The sequence below is a fragment of the Microtus oregoni genome, unplaced genomic scaffold, assembly GCF_018167655.1.
Source record: "Microtus oregoni isolate MIOR12 unplaced genomic scaffold, Mior012 000006F_ref0000085, whole genome shotgun sequence".
NCBI lineage: Eukaryota > Metazoa > Chordata > Mammalia > Rodentia > Cricetidae > Microtus > Microtus oregoni.
This window is the reverse complement of record NW_024543065.1, coordinates 29,897,476-29,903,054: the sequence shown is the minus strand read 5'-3', so window position 1 is coordinate 29,903,054 and position 5,579 is coordinate 29,897,476. Positions and strand designations below refer to the sequence as shown.

Genomic DNA, 5,579 nt, shown 5'->3' with positions numbered 1-5,579 from the left:
ATCTGTTTCTCTTCATCCACATTTTGCCTCAGGCTCTTTACCTTTCTTTCGTTCTGCTGTCTGACTTTCCTGTTTCTCACATCTGGCTGGCTGACAGCTGCCTGGCTTCCAGCCCTGGGCATGCCCCTCTCTTTTCCCTCATTCCCCCCTCCTTCTTCTCCTTTCTCCTCTCACTTACTCTCTCTGTCAGTCAGCCCTGCCTGTCCCTCTCCTGCCTAGCTATTGACTGTTCATCTCCTTGTTGGACCAATCAGGGGCCTTCGGCAGACAAGGTGACATAAATCCAACACGTCTTTACATGATGACATAAAATGCACGCACACAAGTGTAGCACACCTTTACGTAGTCAAAATAAAATCACACAGCATAAACAAATGTCCCACATCTTTACATAGTTAATATTCCACAACCGAGACCCACGGATGCTGCCCTCCACTGACTTTTTTCTTCTCATTTGGTCTAGGATCCTGGCCCCTGAGACGATGCTGCCCACATTCTGTTACTCCCCACCTGTAGCTTTCCTTGGGGGACACCCCGTAGTTCCAATATCCCCAGCATACTGGAATCTCCATTGTAACTTGGGCTTCTCCTTCACAGCCTCACACAAAGGCCTCTCAGGGCTTCCTTAAAGGGACCCTGACTCTGCTATACGTGCCTGACCTGAGCATCTTTCTGGAGCCTAGGTGCAATTCTCCATAACACCTACACACTTGCCCATTTCACACCTGTGAAAGAGTACCACGTGAACAAGGCTGCCAACTCTGCTGCCATGCTCAAAAGGTAACCTGGCGCCTTCAGCCACACCAACAGTGTGCTCAAGAGACACTTCCCATTGACATTCTCAGCTCAATTTTTTTCTGCTCCCAAATGAAAATCTGCGTATTTACCAGGTAAAGTTTTCAGTGAGCTCACCCCTCAAGCCACCTTTCCTGTTGTCTCAGGATAAAGAATGAGGTCAATCAGTCTGGCAATTACACATGCCTCTGTATTCTCCTTATTCTAAACTAAAAAGAAAAAAAAAGTAAATTTAGTGTTTTGTGGGTGCTACAGGCATACATATGTGAGCATGTGCAATGGCACAAGTATGGAGGCCAGAGAACAATTTCGTGGACAGATATTCTTCCTTAAATATCCTATGCCAATGCTGGAGAGATGGCTCAGCAGTTAAGACCACTTGCCCTCTTCCAGGGGACCTGAATTCCATTCCCAACACCCCTGTCAGTTGGCTCACAACCTCACCTAATCCCAGCTTCTGGGAATCCAATGACCCCTTTGGTCTCTACAGGCACCTATACATATCACACACACACGCACACACACACACACACACACACACACACACAAAATTCTCTACCAAACAAATGATTCCATTACTTTTGAATTCAGCCTCACTCCAGTACTCAGGACATGGACAAAATAAAGCCAAATGCCTTGCCGGAATATTACATGAGTAACCTCTAGCCTAGTTCTTGATAGAGTTCTTGTTCCCCTCTGACCGTGGACCAGATCTCTAGCATCCCCAATTCTCAACAGTCTGACTTTTCATACACCCACCCAAATGTCCCATTAGACTCTGCTTATCCTGTCCCAGGGCCTCTCTAGCCTGAAGCTCCAAGCTCTCACAAGCTGGACACAGGGCCTGAGGACAGCAAGATCAGGTTTACTACAGCAGCAGCCTTATTACGTATGGATTTTCTGTATTAGTCACTTTCCTCACAGCTGTGATAAGACACCTGACAAAAGCCACTTAAGTGGGGAAGTGTAGTAATAGAAGCGGTGGGGCTGCATCCCCAGCACCCCGGTCGCCTGGCTAGCTTATGCCCCGAAATAACAACACACAAACTGCTTGGCCCTTTAGCTCTAGCCCTTACTGGCTAATTCTGATATCCTGATCAACCATCTCTAATAATCTGTGAGCACTGGTCTTACCGGGAAGATTCTAGCCTACGTCCATCCTGGGTCGGAGCTTCATCGCATGTGTCTGCCCAGGAGCGGGGCATGGCATCTCTCTGTGAGGCGTCTTACCTCACTTCCTCTTCCTCCCAGCATTTTGTTCTGTTTACTCCACCCACCTATGTCTAAGCTATGAGCCCAAGCAGTTTGTTTATTACTTAACCAATGAAATCAACAGATTGATATATGACACTCCCACATCAGGGAAGTGTAGCAGTTAAGGCCCTATCGCTGTGATTAAAACCAAAGCAAAGACCAGAAAACCACCATGACCAAAGCAACTTATAGAAGCAGCGTTCCTCAAAGCCCACCCTCAGAGACATGCCTCTTCCTACAAGGCCACACCTCCAAACAGTTCCACCACCAGGGAGTTGGGTACTCAAACATGAGCCTGTGCGGGCTATTCTCATCGAAACCACCACAGAAAGATTTATTCTGGCTCACAGTTTGAGGATAAAGCCCATTATGTCTGAGAAGCCACTGACTGTGAGCTGGCCATGTTAGCAATCCAAAGTGGCACAAAGTGGCAATTCTGTAGGAGTTGAGGATCACGTCTGCAAAGAAAAAAAAACAACAACCCCAAATTGAAACTCTCAGTACTATAGCTGCAGTGTATAAGTACCCCAGATCCTCAGCTCTTAGGGTGAGACCTGGGGTACCTAGTACAGGCCCAAGGACTTCGAAGTCAAAAGAACTCCAGGAAGAGAACTGGAGCACAGACACATACTTGACTGGGCACTTGATTCTGATAAAGACAACACTGGACATTGGTCGGGACAAGTGGCTACTTAAATAAGAGACTTGGGAAACAGCACAGTTTTGCCTGTATGGTACTCTACACACAAAAATCAATGCTGGTGAATTGTAAATGTGAATCTGAAAAGTAATTCGATAAGAATTCTAGACAGAAAGTATGATAACTTATACCTTTAGAAGTAGGCAAAAGTTCATTTGTTTCCTTGTTTGTTTGCTTGTTTAGCCCAGACTGGCCTTGAACTAACAACCCTTCTGTCTCAGCTTCTTCTCAGGTTCTGGAATTATATATGTATACCACCACACCCAGCTAGCCAAAGATTCTGTCTCTTTCCCTTTCTCTCTCTCTCTCTCTCTCTCTCTCTCTCTCTCTCTCGGTTTTTTATTTTTATTTTTATTGGCAGTTCTCCAACTTTATTTGTGATTCAGTAGCTTAGTTCTCATCCATATTGATTGTCTGTAGATTTTTTAATGTGTTAACAGGCATGTAAGTTACCAATGTGTAGAGCTTCTTTGGTGAGCCTTCATCCTCATTACATTTTCTGGACAAATGTACCCGGATACTGGTGTGGGAGAACAATTCTATATCTGTCAGTTATATTTTAAATAAATGCTGATTGGCCATGGTGGGAAAACCAGACAGGAAGTAGAGGTGGGGCAATGAGAACAAGAGTATTCTGGGAAGAAGGAAGCTCTTCCCAGAGTCCTGCCCAGATCACTGAAGAAGCAGGATGTGACCTGTCCCACTGAAAAAGGTACTGAGCCATGTGGATAACATCAATAAAAATAATGGGTTAATATAAGCTACAAGAGCTAATAAGAAGCCTGAGCAAATGGGCCAATCAGTTTATAACCTAATGCAGACTCTCTGTGTGATTTTCTCTTGAACTAAATGGCTGGGGGACCGGGCAGGACAGAAACCCCAACAAGCAGGCCATCATGTTATAGGATACAGTATGAAACATTTCTTATTCCTTTGCCCCAGATGGCTTTATTGAGCCTGGTATCAATCTGCACATCTGGAGTCCCCATTTTCTTCATGGCCAATTTCCAGATTTCTTTGAGTGCCCTAGGGGCACGCTTCTTGAAGCCCATGCCATGGATGTGCTTGTGAATGTTGATTGCGTATGCTTCGTTGATGGCAGACTGGCCCTTCTTCTTCTCGCCACCCTTCTTTGTGGGAGCCATTCTGCCAGGCCCAAGCTGAAAAAGCTCTCTTGGCTTTTTGAGACAGGGTTTCTCTGTAAAACAATCTTGGTAATTCTGAAACTCTCTTTGTAGACCAGGCTAGCCTCAAATTCATAGGTATCTGCCTGCCTCTGCCTCTCAAGTTCTGGGATTAAACATGTGTGCCACCACTACCCAACTGCAAAAGATTTCTTAATTATTAACTACAAAGCACTAACTTTAAAATAAGATTGACAAATTGGGTAACAACCTACAACTTGGAATTTTTGTTCTAAAAGACACATTAAGAGCCAGGAGGTAGTGGTGCACAATTTTAATACTAGTTCTCAGTGGGCAGAGACAGGCAGATTTCTATAAATTTGAGACCAGCCTGATCTACAGAGCAAGTTCCAGGACAGCTAGGATTGTTAAAACAAAACAAACAAACAAAAAGACACATTAAGAGAACAAACCACGGGAAGGAAGAAATAATTCTCACTATTTATAAAGAAGGTCTTACACTCAATTACATAAAAATTACAAATTAGTAAATTAAAAATTGGCACAAAAGGAAAATGAGCAAAAGACCTGAGGAGCTACATCACAGAAGAAATCTTTTTTTTTTTTTTTTTTTTTTTTTTGGTTTTTCGAGACAGGGTTTCTCTGTGGTTTTGGAGCCTGTCCTGGAACTAGCTCTTGTAGACCAGGCTGGTCTCGAACTCACAGAGATCCGCCTGCCTCTGTCTCCCGAGTGCTGGGATTAAAGGTGTGCGCCACCACCGCCCGGCCCACAGAAGAAATCTTAAGTAACTATTCGTACATGATTACAGTTGAGATACTTTTCCAAAGAGTGAAAATTAAAATCAAAATGCGATCTTTTTGTATATTCCTCCCCAAGATTAACACTTTATGGGTCAAGTGAGAAATATCCCCTACAGGCTCATGTGTGTGAACACTTGGTCCCTACCAAGTGTGGAAAATGGTGGAATTAAGAGGTGAAGCCTAGCTGGGGAAATTAGGTCACTAGGAGGTAGGTTTTGAGGGTTATAGCCAGGCCTCACTTGCGGCTTTCTGGTCTACCAAGATATAACAAGCACACTGCAAGACAGAGAGAGCCTCTCTCAGGCACCACACTTCCCCACCACAGTGGACTGTGTCCCCTCACACCATGAGCCAAAGCAAGTCCTTCTCTTAAGTTGCTTCAGTTGGGTGCATTATCAGGCGACAGGAGAATCCGCTGAGAACGGTGCAACTCTGAGCATTAGCAGAGCAGTGCGCAATACGCCTGTGACTGAGAAGCACTCAATGACAGAGCGCTTTCAGGCTGAAGTATAATCTCGACAGAAAGGAGATCCTTTGGTCGCTCAAAGACAAGCACAAAAAACGCCTCAGCAGGGCTGTTTAGAAAAGGTTAAAAAACAGAAAACAGCTCGCATGGCCATCAGCCACAGACCATAAACAAAGTTGGTTGAGTCATAAAATAAAATGAATGTTTGTCCCAGAAAACAAGCAACCTGTGTCCTCACTCGGCACTGAAGAATTTCACACATACAGTGTCAGCCAAAGAAGGCTTTGTGGGAGTGGAGCCCAGACGGCTGCAGCTTGAAGAGACGGCCTCACTTTATATAAAACTTGCATGTGAAAAGCTACAAACATTTTAAAAGTCTGGATGATACACACAAGACTTGGAAGAACAGTCTTTGTAC

General features: G+C 44.6%; 1 pseudogene; it reads right to left on the bottom strand.

Moving 5' to 3' along the window:
* Positions 1-3,139: 3,139 nt before the first annotated feature.
* On the bottom strand, positions 3,140-3,921 carry LOC121449730 (annotated as a pseudogene).
* Between the last annotated feature and the right edge of the window lie 1,658 nt (positions 3,922-5,579).